The sequence below is a fragment of the Pseudophryne corroboree genome, chromosome 2 (assembly GCF_028390025.1).
Source record: "Pseudophryne corroboree isolate aPseCor3 chromosome 2, aPseCor3.hap2, whole genome shotgun sequence".
Lineage (NCBI taxonomy): Eukaryota > Metazoa > Chordata > Amphibia > Anura > Myobatrachidae > Pseudophryne > Pseudophryne corroboree.
In genome coordinates, this window is record NC_086445.1 from 897,973,664 (window position 1) to 897,989,757 (window position 16,094).

Here is a 16,094-nt window from a genome sequence, read left to right on the forward strand (position 1 = left end):
ACAGGGAGACTAACCCCGCTTCCAGGACCGATCAATACGTTGGTGAACGCTGAACACAGACGCCAAAGTGAACACTGACGCACCAGCCACACAGCAGACTATGCTGCAACTGGGTCCTTTCAGATACACAGCATCTCAGACGGAAGCGGGAAACCAGTTCATGGCGGGAGACTCTGAGGAAATTGGTCATGAACTGGGGGGAGGGTTGACCAGGGGAGCTTCTGACTCCCAACTGCTGGCATCAACCCTAGGGATCACGGTCTCATAATACCCCCCCTGGAGCCTATGATCCCTACGGCCTAGAGCTAGTACACCGTGGGTGGCAGCCGCGACAGTTTGGTAGTCTCCTCCCAAAAAAGTGCGGGTGTGTCCGTGTTCCCCCTCTAAGCGGAACAGATGCCTTACCTTCTCCCCGTACTCCGGCCACAGCCTGGTAACGTCTGCTGGACTTGTTAGTATGTCCGACACAAAAAATTATTTGCCTGAGCCAGGAGGCTGGGATATATGGACGGGCCCGTTGCATGCTGGGAGACCGAAAGTTTGAAAATTTGGTGCAAATCCGCGTCATCATATCCCAATGTTATCTTGTGGATAACCTGTGGACACTGCCGGAGAAATTCCCTTTTCTTGGTACTGAATTCTGGTACTTTGGACCCAATTCAGACCTGATTGTAGCAGCAAATTTGTTAGCAGATGGGCAAAACCATGTGCACTGCAGAGGGGGGGGGGGGGGGGAAGAGATCAGGCAGAGAGTTAGATTTGGGTGGGGTGTGTTCAAACTGCAGCCAGTATTTACCCTGCACAGAAACAATATAACCCACCCAAATCTAACTCTCTCTGCCCGTTATATCTGCCCACCCCCTGCAGTGCACATGGTTTTGCCTATCTGCTAACAAATTTGCTGCTACGATCAACTCTGAATTACCCCTTTAGTGCAGTTAGAATGCATGTGAGAAGATACTTTGGGGTATATTCAATTGCAGTCGAAAACTGCAGTCTGTCGAAAAGACGGCAGTTTTCGACTTTTTAAGGTCGAATCCTGATTCGACCTATTAAAAGCTATTCGACTTGTTGAAAAGCACGTGGATCGGCGAAATAGCTGCCGATCCACGTGTTGATGTCGAAAACGGGGCCAAATCCGACAGGTTTTGGCCCCGTTTTTGACCATCTCAATCCGACATCAAAATGATGTCGGAATGAGATGGACCCAGAGGAGGCGAGCCGCAGGGAGACTTGGGGGGACAGCCGGTGGGCACACAGGAGACATCAGCGCTACAGCTGGATGTCACTCACCCGCCCGACCTCACGGCAGCTTCCACCCGGCTCTGACTTTAATTGAATATACCCCTTTATATCTATCCCTCCTTGACTAACCTGAGCTCCTGAGTTCAGCTGTAACGAGTGATTTAGTGCAAGGAAAAGGAATAGCATGACATAACACGGTCTCCTGAAATAGTGTTAAAATGGCAACAGCCTGATGTTCTACAGATGTTATAGCTTCATAAAATTCACAGAAATTGAAATCCAACAACTAGGTCCATGATGTTTTCTTCTCTAGCGCGGCGCAAACACCAACGCGGCGAGGCACTTTAGTTAGAGAATGCCCACTCTCGCGACTAAACACCCTGTTTAGTCTGCGAGTACGGGCATTCTCTGACTTAGCATCGCGCTGAATTGAATCGCTCCCTCCTGGCGCTATTCAATTAGCACTGAAATGAATCAACCCCAAAAGGTTCCAGTATCAAACCCGTTTACACAGAATCCAGTAATGTCCCTTTCAGAAATAAAAAAATAAAAAAAAATGTAAATTTTTTTTTTCTTATCTGTGCTATGTATAAACAGAAATTTCCTGGGTCGAGGTCCACGACCCTGATCTCTACCAGGGTCGCCTCTAGTGCAAATGCATCCAACCTGGGTTTTTGGACCATAGTTGAAAGAAATGTGACTCTCAGTAAAAGGACCACCATTACTGGCAATGTAGCGCAGAACATAGCTGCAATGTTTAAATGTGCACATAACCAGTTACAGAACAGCCGATATCACATGTTTTCCTGGGCACTTTTATGGTGTACAAGGCAAAACTTGCTTTGTGGATAGGCTCAATGTGCTGAGAAATCACCATCTTACACAGCAGTGGTTCTCTGGCCTGTGCTCAGGCCTCTCCAATGGTGAAGTGTCTTTTTTGCATTTCATCACAGGATATATTAGATAACTGGAACAGTTACTCCACCTATGTCCCTGTGAAAGAATACATAATATAAGCAATGTCTGCAGACAAGTCTGAGAACCACTCCTCTACAGAGGAAACAATTTTCCCAATTTTAGTTCCACTTCTATGAAAGTTAGGTTTGAAATATCTGCATGTTTTTAAAGGTACGCTTCTTCAACATTTACATACATTTGTGTACTATGCACAGGGAACGCAACAAGCTTAAATAAATCAGTATTAAAATAAGATTTTACTTACCGATAAATCTATTTCTCGTAGTCCGTAGTGGATGCTGGGGACTCCGTCAGGACCATGGGGATTAGCGGCTCCGCAGGAGACTGGGCACAAAAATAAAGCTTTAGGATCAGGTGGTGTGCACTGGCTCCTCCCCCTATGACCCTCCTCCAAGCCTCAGTTAGGATACTGTGCCCGGACGAGCGTACACAATAAGGAAGGATTTTGAATCCCGGGTAAGACTCATACCAGCCACACCAATCACACCGTACAACTTGTGATCTGAACCCAGTTAACAGTATGACAACGTAGGAGCCTCTGAACAGACGGCTCACAACAATAACAACCCGATTTTTTTGTAACAATAACTATGTACAAGTATTGCAGACAATCCGCACTTGGGATGGGCGCCCAGCATCCACTACGGACTACGAGAAATAGATTTATCGGTAAGTAAAATCTTATTTTCTCTAACGTCCTAGTGGATGCTGGGGACTCCGTCAGGACCATGGGGATTATACCAAAGCTCCCAAACGGGCGGGAGAGTGCGGATGACTCTGCAGCACCGAATGAGAGAACTCCAGGTCCTCTTTAGCCAGGGTATCAAATTTGTAGAATTTTACAAACGTGTTCTCCCCCGACCACGTAGCTGCTCGGCAGAGTTGTAATGCCGAGACCCCTCGGGCAGCCGCCCAGGATGAGCCCACCTTCCTTGTGGAATGGGCCTTGACAGATTTAGGCTGTGGCAGGCCTGCCACAGAATGTGCAAGTTGAATTGTGCTACAAATCCAACGAGCAATGGTCTGCTTAGAAGCAGGAGCACCCAGCTTGTTGGGTGCATACAGTATAAACAGCGAGTCAGATTTTCTGACTCCAGCCGTCCTTGAAATATATATTTTCAATGCCCTGACAACATCCAGCAACTTGGAATCCTCCAAATCGCTAGTAGCCGCAGGCACCACAATAGGCTGGTTCAGGTGAAACGCTGACACCACCTTAGGCAGAAAATGAGGACGCGTCCGCAGTTCTGCCCTGTCCGAATGGAAAATCAGATATGGGCTTTTATACGATAAAGCCGCCAATTCTGGCACTCTCCTGGCTGAAGCCAGAGCCAGTAGCATGGTTACTTTCCATGTAAGATATTTCAAATCCGCCGATTTGAGTGGCTCAAACCAATGGGATTTGAGAAAATCCAAAACTACATTAAGGTCCCACGGAGCCACTGGGGGCACAACCGGGGGCTGTATATGTAGTACTCCTTTTACAAAAGTCTGGACTTCAGGAACTGAAGCCAATTCTTTCTGGAAGAAAATAGACAGGGCCGAAATTTGAACCTTAATGGACCCCAACTTGAGGCCCATAGACAATCCTGTTTGCAGGAAATGTAGGAATCGACCCAATTGAAATTCCTCCGTGGGGGCCTTCCTGGCCTCACACCACGCAACATATTTTCTCCAAATGCGGTGATAATGTTGTGCAGTCACCTCCTTCCTGGCTTTAACCAGTGTAGGAATGACCTCTTCTGGAATGCCTTTTTCCCTTAGAATTCGGCGTTCAACCGCCACGCCGTCAAACGCAGCCGCGGTAAGTCTTGGAATAGACACGGTCCCTGCTGAATCAGGTCCCGTCTTAGAGGTAGAGGCCACGGATTTTCCGTGAGCATCTCCTGAAGTTCCGGGTACCAAGTTCTTCTTGGCCAATCCGGAGCCACGAGTATCGTTCTTACTCCCCTTTGCCGTATAATTCTTAGTACTTTGGGTATGAGAGGCAGAGGAGGAAACACATACACTGACTGGAACACCCACGGTGTTACCAGAGCATCCACAGCTATTGCCTGAGGGTCTCTTGACCTGGCGCAATACCTGTCCAGTTTTTTGTTGAGGCGAGACGCCATCATATCCACCTTTGGTTTTTCCCAACGGTTCACAATCATGTGGAAGACTTCTGGATGAAGTCCCCACTCTCCCGGGTGTAGATCGTGTCTGCTGAGGAAGTCTGCTTCCCAGTTGTCCACTCCCGGAATGAACACTGCTGACAGTGCTATCACATGATCTTCCGCCCAGCGAAGAATCCTTGCAGCTTCTGCCATTGCTCTCCTGCTTCTTGTGCCGCCCTATCTGTTTACGTGGGCCACTGCCGTGATGTTGTCTGACTGGATCAACACCGGCTGACCCCGAAGCAGGGGTTTTGCCAGGCTTAGAGCATTGTAAATCGCTCTTAGCTCCAGTATATTTATGTGAAGAGACATCTCCAGGCTTGACCATACTCCCTGGAAGTTTCTTCCCTGTGTGACCGCTCCCCAGCCTCTCAGACTGGCATCCGTGGTCACCAGGACCCAGTCCTGTATGCCGAATCTGCGGCATTCTAACAGATGAGCACTCTGCAACCACCACAGAAGAGACACCCTTGTCCGTGGCGATAAGGTTATCCGCTGATGCGATCCGGACCATTTGTCCAGCAGATCCCACTGAAAAGTTCGTGCGTGGAATCTGCCGAATAGGATTGCTTCGTAAGAAGCCACCATCTTTCCCAGGACTCTTGTGCATTGATGCACAGACACTTTTCCTGGTTTTAGGAGGTTCCTGACAAGTTCGGATAACTCCTTGGCTTTCTCCTCCGGAAGAAACACCTTTTTCTGAACCGTGTCCAGAATCATTCCCAGGAACAGCAGACGTGTTGTCGGGGTCAACTGAGATTTTGGGAAATTCAGAATCCACCCGTGTTGTTGCAGCACTACTTGGGTTAGTGCTACTCCGTCCTCCAGCTGTTCTCTGGACCTTGCCCTTATCAGGAGATCGTCCAAGTAAGGGATAATTAATACGCCTCTTCTTCGCAGAAGAATCATCATTTCGGCCATTACCTTGGTAAAGACCCGAGGTGCCGTGGACAATCCAAACGGCAGCGTCTGAAGCTGATAATGACAGTTTTGCACCACGAACCTGAGGTACCCTTGATGTGAAGGGCAAATTGGGACATGCAGGTAAGCATCTTTTATGTCCAGGGACACCATAAAGTCCCCTTCTTCCAGATTCGCTATCACTGCTCTGAGTGATTCCATCTTGAACTTGAATTTTTGTATGTACAGGTTCAAAGATTTCAGATTTAGAATAGGTCTTACCGAGCCGTCCGGCTTCGGTACCACAAATAGCGTGGAGTAATACCCCTTTCCCTGTTGTAGGAGGGGTACCTTGACTATCACCTGCTGAGAAAACAGCTTGTGAATGGCTTCCAATACCGTCGCCCTGTCTGAGGGAGACGTTGGCAAAGCAGACTTTAGGAACCGGCGAGGGGGAGACTTCTCGAATTCCAACCTGTAACCCTGAGATACTACCTGCAGGATCCAGGGGTCCACCTGTGAGCAAGCCCACTGCGCGCTGAAATTCTTGAGTCGACCCCCCACCGCTCCTGAGTCCGCTTGTAAAGCCCCAGCGTCATGCTGAGGGCTTTGCAGAACCCGCGGAGGGCTTCTGTTCCTGGGAAGGGGCTGCTTGCTGCCCTCTCTTACCCTTTCCTCTGCCTCGGGGCAGATATGACTGTCCTTTTGCCCGCTTGTTCTTATAGGACCGAAAGGACTGCGGCTGAAAAGACTGTGTCTTTTTCTGTTGGGAGGGGGTCTGAGGTAAAAAGGTGGATTTCCCGGCAGTTGCCGTGGCCACCAAATCCGATAGACCGACGCCAAATAATTCCTCCCCTTTATACGGCAATACTTCCATATGCCGTTTGGAATCCGCATCACCTGGCCACTGTCGTGTCCATAAACTTCTTCTGGCAGATATGGACATCGCACTTACTCTCGATGCCAGAGTGCAAATATCCCTCTGAGCATCTCGCATATAAAGAAAAGCATCCTTTAATTGCTCTAAAGTCTGTAAAATACTGTCCCTATCCAGGGTATCAATATTTTCAGTCAGGGAATCCGACCAGAACACTCCAGCACTGCACATCCAGGCTGAGGCGATGGCTGGTCGCAGTATAACACCAGTGTGTGTGTATATACTTTTTAGAGTAGTTTCCAGCCTCCTATCAGCTGGATCCTTGAGGGCGGCCGTATCAGGAGACGGTAACGCCACTTGTTTTGATAAGCGTGTGAGTGCCTTATCCACCTTAGGGGGTGTTTCCCAGCGCGCCCTAACCTCTGGCGGGAAAGGGTATAATGCCAATAACTTTTTAGAAATTAGCCCTTTTCTATCTGGGTTAACCCACGCTTCATCACATACATCATTCAATTCCTCTGATTCAGGAAAAACTACAGGTAGTTTTTTCACCCCCCACATAATACCCCTTTTTGTGGTACTTGTAGTATCAGAGATATGCAAAGTCTCCTTCATTGCCGTGATCATATAACGTGTGGCCCTACTGGAAAATACGTTTGTTTCTTCACCGTCGACACTAGATTCAGTGTCCGTGTCTGGATCGACCGACTGAGGTAAAGGGCGTTTTACAGCCCCTGACGGTGTCTGAGACGCCTGGGCAGGTACCAACTGGTTTGACGGCCGTCTCATGTCGTCAACCGATTTTTGTAATGTGCTGACATTATCACGTAATTCCATAAACAAAGCCATCCATTCCGGTGTCGACTCCCTAGGGGGTGACATCACCATTACCGGCAATTGCTCTGCCTCCACACCAACATCGTCCTCATACATGTCGACACACACGTACCGACACACAGCAGACACACAGGGAATGCTCTATTGAAGACAGGACCCCACTAGCCCTTTGGGGAGACAGAGGGAGAGTTTGCCAGCACACACCCAAGCGCTATAATATATATGGGACCAACCCTATATAAGTGTTGTATCCTTATAGCAGCTTAAATATATTAATATCGCCAAAAAAAAGTGCCCCCCCCTCTCTGTTTTACCCTGTTTCTGTAGTGCAGTGCAGGGGAGAGTCCTGGGAGCCTTCCTCACAGCGGAGCTGAGCAGGAAAATGGCGCTGTGTGCTGAGGAGAATAAGCCCCGCCCCCTATTTCGGCGGGCTCTTCTCCGGAATCTGTGAGATCTGGCAGGGGTTAAATACATCCATATAGCCTCAAAGGGCTATATGTGATGTATTTTTAGCCATAAAAAGGTATTATATATTGCTGCCCAGGGCGCCCCCCCAACGCCCTGCACCCTCCGTGACCGCTGTGTGAAGTGTGCTGACAACAATGGCGCACAGCTGCAGTGCTGTGCACTACCTCAGGAAGACTGAAAAGTCTTCTGCCGCCTGCTTCTGGACCTCTTCCATCTTCGGCATCTGCAAGGGGGGTCGGCGGCGCGGCTCCGGGACGAACCCCAGGGTGAGACCTGTGTTCCGACTCCCTCTGGAGCTAATGGTGTCCAGTAGCCTAAGAAGCCAATCCATCCTGCACGCAGGTGAGTTCACTTCTCTCCCCTAACTCCCTCGATGCAGTGAGCCTGTTGCCAGCAGGACTCACTGAAAATAAAAAACCTAAAAACTTTTTCTAAGCAGCTCTTTAGGAGAGCCACCTAGATTGCACCCTGCTCGGACGGGCACAAAAACCTAACTGAGGCTTGGAGGAGGGTCATAGGGGGAGGAGCCAGTGCACACCACCTGATCCTAAAGCTTTATTTTTGTGCCCTGTCTCCTGCGGAGCCGCTAATCCCCATGGTCCTGACGGAGTCCCCAGCATCCACTAGGACGTTAGAGAAATTGATAATTAAAAATAGCACGTGTGTGAATTGATAAAGTACACAAACTCTGGGAATTCAATTGTTTTCTCAGGCGCCTTAACTAATGGGCAGCAGACGGAATAATTCAACTATTGCTTCACTAATACCCCTTTCACACCGCACAAATAACCGGTATCGATCCGGCATATCGACGCGGGTTGATGTGCTGGGTGAAAGGGGCCATGGTCGAATTCCTGGGTCAACTGAACCCCGGTAATTCAACCGAGGAATAAAGCAGTGTTATTCCCGGGTTGAATACCGGGTCAGTGGCAGTGTGAACGGGTTACCGGTTCAATGCGACCCGGTACCAGTTCACTACATAGGGAGAGGCGGCACGGAGATAAGCTCATCTCCCAGCGTTGCCTCCACTGCCGACTCCGCCCCCTGCCGCTATGGCAATCGATCCAAGCATATTGCCGGGAAGCCTGCCTTTGGTGGGATCCGGATTGGCGATGTGAAAGGGGTATAAAGCACTAGGTAGCTGCATCTAGATTCTAAGGGGTGTATTCAATTAAGTCAGTTTTTTTCGCCTAGGCGAAAAATTCAGGAGTGAAAACCATGTGGATTGGCGAATCAACATTCTCACCTGCGAAAATGCGGGCCATTTGATGATTGAGACATTTTTCGCCAATGCCTTTTCACACACACACAAAGAAAGTTTAAAGGCATTTGTGAAAATGTTCCTAAAAAATACAATAAAAATAAAAATATGGGCCTTAATTGAATAGGCTGGGTGGCAAATGCAATAGCTTACAGATTACCTGAGCTAATTGAATACCCCCCCAAAACCTTTTGGGCGCGTGTAAAATAATAGCCAGCCAATCTGAAAACAACTGAATTGCTCCGATGGGCACCTATTACTTTGGGCACCTGGTAAAACAACTGAATTCACTCCCATTCAATGCAGACTATCATCTATCATACACACGATGCTTCCTCTACAACAGTGCTCAGCTGCATTTGCAAATATCACTCCAAAGTAGATCGCATTGGGGCAGATGTATTAACCTGGAGAAGGCATAAGGAAGTGATAAACCAGTGATATGTGCAAGGTGATAAAGGCACCAGCCAATCAGCTCCAATATGTAAATTAACAGTTAGGATCTGATTGGCTGCTGCCTTTATCCATCTTGCACATATCACTGGTTTATCACTTCCTTATGCCTTCTCCAGGTTAATACATCTGCCCCATTATTCCCTATGAAACAGCTGGTTCAACATAAACTGGACTGAAAACTGGAAAATAGCGCATTTTGGACACATTGCTGCTAGTAGCGAGTGAGCAAATCTATTTACTCTGTCAATTCAATATTAAATAGTAATTAACTAGTGAGGGAGTTTCAAATTTTGTCTGTCAGACGTCATACAATTGGACACCAGTAGCATACTTAAAAAAAAAAAAAAAAAAAATAATAATAAAATCCACACACAACAACGTACATTGTGGACATCTTATGAGTGAAAACCAATGTATTCCTCATGCATAGTCTCTGACATGGCAGCAAAGTGCATGGTACTCAAACAATAACAAAAAAACCTGCAACTTCTGCCAATAATACAAGATTATATCACCACATGTAACCTTTGCTTAATCTAAGCAACAAAAAAAATCTGCAACATTTAAAAGTAATATATACATTTTCAGCTAAAACAAAATCAGTGTCAGATAAAAACAAGGTACCATTTAGTAGAACTGTACTAATGTTACGTCATTTCTAGAGACAAGGACAGCAGATTTTAGTACGGACTGCTTCATATAGTAGAATCGGATGCTTTGTATAGTACAATGTGAAAGCCACTCTCAGGCATAACATCACAGAACACATGCCTAAGAGCAGGTGTCAAACTTCCTTTGTGTCTGGGTGAGAGGTGGGGGTTACCACAAAAGAGCACAGCAATCACTGTGATAACTATTAAGAAAAACCAAAGTACACAAATGACAATGAAGATCTGTAATACATCAAATACTTAAGCTACAGAATGATGCAACACAGAACTTTGAAAGCATTAGGCAAGCACTGCATTGTAGGAGTGGCATGTATTAAGACAAAGAGCGAGGACTTATAAACAGAATGACAGATAATTGTACACAGGTGGATGTGGTCTAAGGTATGTTCCTTTTAATATGAAACAAAGCTGCTTCAAAATAAAAATAAAAAAAAATCTTAACTACATAATTTTATTTAAAAGCGAAATGTTCACAGGGTGAGGCCGACTTGCAACACTATGAAAGTATATAGTGCACTAACGATTTCATTTTCAGGATTCCAGATAACATTAGTTAATACGCATTTCTGGAGAATACAATAGATGAAATGAACAGAAAGAGCAACGCGGAACGGCACCTTTGTACAGACACTTCACAAAGAGGGCATGTCACAGTGTATGAAAGCATGGTTTAAAAGTCCATGCGACACCCAGAAAGTGTATCTAAACAATATTCAACATTGTGCACTAAGACTAAAACCAAAGTTCAACTCCATAAACCTAACACCTAGGCATACTGCAGATGTAATATAGCTAGAGGGAAAGTATCAAACACAGGATACTATCTAAAAACTTAAAATTAGACACCTGTGACAAAAGCAACCAATTATGATAAAACACAGCATCAAGCTGTGCAAACCAATTACTGTAACAAAAACAGTAAGTCAACAAGTGTGTAACAATGTGCAAAACAAAAACAGTTACTCAATTTGTCTTTTTTCACTTTATAGTCATTGCCATTAAGAATTCTAAACATTTATCTGAATTCTCTCCTAGATATGCAAACAAATGTATCCCAAAATGTGATGCTGCATTCTGGTTTTCCAGAGATGCAATGAAATGTTTGGAGGCTGATAACAGCCATGCCTAAGCTTGTGCTCCCTTACTCCACCCAGTCTCCACAGTCTCTGCAAAGCATCCCTCTGTGTGATACCACAAACAAGGTCCAGTCAGGGAGGAATTGTTTTATTCTTCACTTGGAGCCGTCTCAGATGCTGCCAATCAGATCGAATTCTTATAAAGTCATACAAAATATTTAAGTGAGATACACAGATTAAAAAAGAAAAAATACAAGACCTTGGAGATAAAGAAAACATTGCCATCACTGAGTTATAATCTCTGTTCTCTATATGCACAGGGCAGTTTAACAGCATCATTTTCATGGAGAGGTGGTATATAGCCAGGGTATAAAACAAGGGTGTGCACAACACACACACACCTTGGGAGTGAATCACCCATCTCCCACTCCCCGCCTCTGACAATTTCACCTCCAACACATGCAACAGGAATACTGCAAGTCACCCTGCTAAAATAAAGGCATTTATTGGATTGTAAGAGCACACAAGACATTCTGTCGGGAAACGCATACATAAACAAGCACTGCAGAGGACAACCAATAATGGGTCTTTATGATATGGGTGTAGCCTTTCAACAATCCTTTTCAAGGAAGTCCAAGACATGTCAGGTCCTCCAGTTCTGCCTCTCCGGTGACTGACTTGCAATTTGCAGCATCCCCTGGGACGACATTGTAGGTCTGCAGTAGTCCAACGTCATAAATCTGCATATTTCTGATTTTTGTGCAATACCAGATTTGCTTTGTTATAAGGTATAGAAATTTACTACCCTCCATGGATAAAGATGGACACAAATATAAAAATAGTGTATCAATTATGACACTCGTGTTTTCAAGATGATCAAGGGCCAAAACTGTATCTGAAAGAGCAAAGCTGCAGGACGACCTATAGTACAGCTTACCTTATCTAGGAATGAAATGCAGCAGATAAGTCATTAAGCAATGTCAAATCACGCTGCACAGCCATGCACCCCAGTCACTAATATTACATAATGCATGATAATCCTCTACATGGCTAATAATCACTATGCTGCCCATCAGCCACAATACAGGGATGAAGGTGACAGCAGTAAACATCCTTATGCAAGCTGCACCGGGGCATGACATTAGCAGCAGCATGGAGGTAACATATGTTATATGAGGAAGAGGTGGCCTGGCCCCCCATCTGCTGCAGGCTACACTCGGGAGGGACACAATGGCCGATGCTGATGATGCTGTGAGGTCACCCGGCAACACCAGGGGTGCAGGACACAGCCGGGCGTGCACCGGGAGCTGCCATAATGAGGCTGGGGGTATGACGGGCAGGGTGCACCGGGCCGGATCACAACCAGTGCCCCAGCCAGGAACTGCCTCGCCCCAGCATCCCCCCACCCCAGAGGCAGCCTCCTCCCCAGCAGCCCCCTGCGGTGTGTGAGCTGTAACGGCTGGCCGCCATTTTGAGAGGGAGAGAGAAGATGAAGGAGAAGAAGGAGGCGGCGGCGGCGGCAGCAGCCACATCGCCAGTACCAGGCCTGGTCCCCATCCCCTCCCTCCCCACCGCCTCCTCCTCCTGCTCCGTCCTCAGCAGGGCACGTCACACAGTGCAGCTCGGTACTTACCGGAGGACTCATCCGACGGGCGATGGCCGCTGCAGGGCCGGCAGCTCCTGAGGCAGGGCGGGCACGGCTCACACACACGGAGGGGAGGGACACTGACGCAGGGAAGCCGGTGTGCGGGGAATGGAGATGACGGGCTGGGCGCGGCGCGAAATCCGGGCCCTCAGTGCAGTGCGTGTTATCCTCCACAGGCGGTGAGCCCTCCTCCACCCTGCTCGGTGTCCCGCGTCCTCCTCTCCGCACCGTCCCTTCCGCCGGGCACTTTGGGCAGTCGCCGCCGCCGCGCTGTCAACGAAACGGGGATCAGCAGCAGCGCGGTGACGTCATATCAACCGCTGTGGGGGGAGGAGGGAGCGAGCGGCCGGCTGCTGGTGGGGGGGAGAAGGCGGGGCAGGGAGTACGCGCAGGCGCGGGAGCTGTTGCTGCTGTCTAGGCGTGGACGGCAGGAAAGAGGCGGAGGGGGGAGGGATGACAATGCCCGGTGACGCAGGGAGCGAGGAGAGCGCATGCGTAGTGGGATATGGCTCGTCAAGATGTCACATGACTGGTGTGTGTCCGCTAGGAGCTGTCATTCTGCAGGCAGCAGCAGGTTACCATTTGGTTGAGGCTAGATCCAAGTGGCTAAGGGACCTTTTCCATCAGGGGGAGGAGCCACGACACAAGGGGGAGGAGCTACGCCAGCGGGTCAGTTGCTATAGTGCTATCCACGCCACCAACTATTTCGCTCGCCACCGTGCCAGAAGCATGGCGAGCGAACTTTTCGGGTACCTTGTTCGGCCGTAGCTCCTCCCCCTGGTGACGGGTCTCCTCCCCTAGGAACGTCAGAAGGTCCCTTCTCCCACTCCGATATAGAATCAACCGTCACCATTTAGCAGCAGAGAAACTGTCAGTCTCATAGCAATGCCGCTGGGGCCAGCAGCAGTCCTGTATCAGCAGCAGGCTGCTTATCTGTGGTGTATAATGTAGCATCGTCCTATTCATACACCCTAGGTGACAATGATGTGTTACAGTAGCTTGGCTTGATTGCAAAATAAATACATGTTGACGTCCATCAAAAAGTATATGTTGGCAGATGTATGTATTTCTGAACTGATGCTTAAGCTAATTTCTGCTGCGGGGTAAACTGGGCTCCACAAGGAAAGACATAGGGGCAGAGGCGTAACTAGGGTTTTCGGAGCCCAGGGCAAGATGAAGAGTGGCGCTTTTTTGAGAAGAAAAGTGAAGACTTCGAGGGCTGTAGCAGTGTGTACATGTCTAGTGACATTCACTGCTGCAGCTCCATCTCTCCCCAGCGGCGCTGTACACTCCCAAGCCCTGGTTGCCAGGTAACTACAGCAGGAAGCTCCGGTTTTCTTCTGGTCAGGCACACACAACGGGGGCTCTCTGGGATCACGTGGCCACGCTTCGGGAGGTGGTGAGTGGGTCCCGCTCGCGGGACCCGTACTTTATCGCGATCCGGCGCGGTCGGTGGGAGGTGGGCCGCGCGCGCTGGCGGTGGACACTGGCCGTACAGGCGATCCCACTAGATCGCCAGGGCTTTGGTGCAGGTCAGGTTTTCTCTTAAAACCTTTTCGCTGACGTCCTAGTGGATGCTGGGAACTCCGTAAGGACCATGGGGAATAGCGGCTCCGCAGGAGACTGGGCACAAAAGTAAAAGCTTTAGGACTACCTGGTGTGCACTGGCTCCTCCCCCTATGACCCTCCTCCAAGCCTCAGTTAGATTTTTGTGCCCGAACGAGAAGGGTGCACACTAGGTGGCTCTCCTGAGCTGCTTAGTGAAAAAGTTTAAGTTAGGTTTTTTATTTTCAGTGAGTCCTGATGGCAACAGGCTCACTGCATCGAGGGACTAAGGGGAGAAGAAGCGAACTCACCTGCGTGCAGAGTGGATTGGGCTTCTTAGGCTACTGGACATTAGCTCCAGAGGGACCGATCACAGGCCCAGCCATGGATGGGTCCCAGAGCCGCGCCGCCGGCCCCCTTACAGAGCCAGAAGACAGAAGAGGTCCGGAAAATCGGCGGCAGAAGACGTCCTGTCTTCAACAAGGTAGCGCACAGCACCGCAGCTGTGCGCCATTGCTCTCAGCACACTTCACACTCCGGTCTCTGAGGGTGCAGGGCGCTGGGGGGGGGGCGCCCTGAGACGCAATAAAAACACCTTGGATGGCGAAAAATGCATCACATATAGCTCCTGGGCTATATGGATGCATTTAACCCCTGCCAGTTTTCCTTAAAAAAGCGGGAGAAAGGCCGCCGAGAAGGGGGCGGAGCCTATCTCCTCAGCACACAAGCGCCATTTTCCCTCACAGCTCCGCTGGAAGGACGTCTCCCTGACTCTCCCCTGCAGTCCTGCACTACAGAAACAGGGTAAAACAAGAGAGGGGGGGCACTAAATTGGCATAAGAATCTATACAGCAGCTATATAAGGGAGAAACACTTATATAAGGTTGTCCCTATACATTATATATAGCGCTCTGGTGTGTGCTGGCAAACTCTCCCTCTGTCTCCCCAAAGGGCTAGTGGGGTCTTGTCCTCTATCAGAGCATTCCCTGTGTGTGTGCTGTGTGTCGGTACGTTTGTGTCGACATGTATGAGGAGGAAAATGGTGTGGAGGCGGAGCAATTGCCTGTAATAGTGATGTCACCCCCTAGGGAGTCGACACCTGACTGGATGGTCTTATGGAAGGAATTACGTGATAGCGTCAGCACTTTACAAAAGACTGTTGACGACATGAGACAGCCGGCAAATCAGCTAGTGCCTGTCCAGGCGTCTCAAACACCGTCAGGGGCTCTAAAGCGCCCGTTACCTCAGATGGTCGACACAGACACGGACACTGACTCCAGTGTCGACGGTGAGGAGACAAACGTGACTTCCAGTAGGGCCACACGTTACATGATCACGGCAATGAAGGAGGTTTTGAACATTTCTGATACTACAAGTACCACAAAAAAGGGTATTATGTGGGGTGTGAAAAAACTACCCGTAGTTTTTCCTGAATCAGATGAATTAAATGAGGTGTGTGATGAAGCGTGGGTTTCCCCCGATAAAAAACTGATAATTTCTAAAAAATTATTGGCATTATACCCTTTCCCGCCAGAGGTTAGGGCGCGTTGGGAAACACCCCCTAGGGTAGATAAAGCGCTCACACGCTTATCAAAACAAGTGGCGTTACCGTCTCCTGATACGGCCGCCCTCAAGGAACCAGCTGATAGGAAGCTGGAAAATATCCAAAAAAGTATATACACACATACTGGTGTTATACTGCGACCAGCAATCGCCTCAGCCTGGATGTGCAGTGCTGGGGTGGCTTGGTCGGATTCCCTGACTGAAAATATTGATACCCTGGATAGGGACAGTATATTATTGACTATAGAGCATTTAAAGGATGCATTTCTATATATGCGAGATGCACAGAGGGATATTTGCACTCTGGCATCAAGAGTAAGTGCGCTGTCCATTTCTGCCAGAAGAGGGTTATGGACGCGACAGTGGTCAGGTGATGCGGATTCCAAACGGCATATGGAAGTATTGCTGTATAAAGG

The 16,094-nt window shown here is 48.5% G+C and overlaps 1 protein-coding gene across 1 annotated transcript in view; it reads right to left on the reverse strand.

The window, feature by feature from the left end:
• The window catches only part of PAFAH1B1 (platelet activating factor acetylhydrolase 1b regulatory subunit 1), a 174,106-nt gene extending 161,104 nt beyond the window's left edge, over window positions 1–13,002 (reverse strand). Inside the window, exon 1 of the mRNA XM_063956025.1 lies at window positions 12,559–13,002. The gene's annotated coding sequence lies outside the window, so the exon portion shown is untranslated. The remainder of the gene's footprint in view (window positions 1–12,558) is intronic.
• Window positions 13,003–16,094: the final 3,092 nt, after the last annotated feature.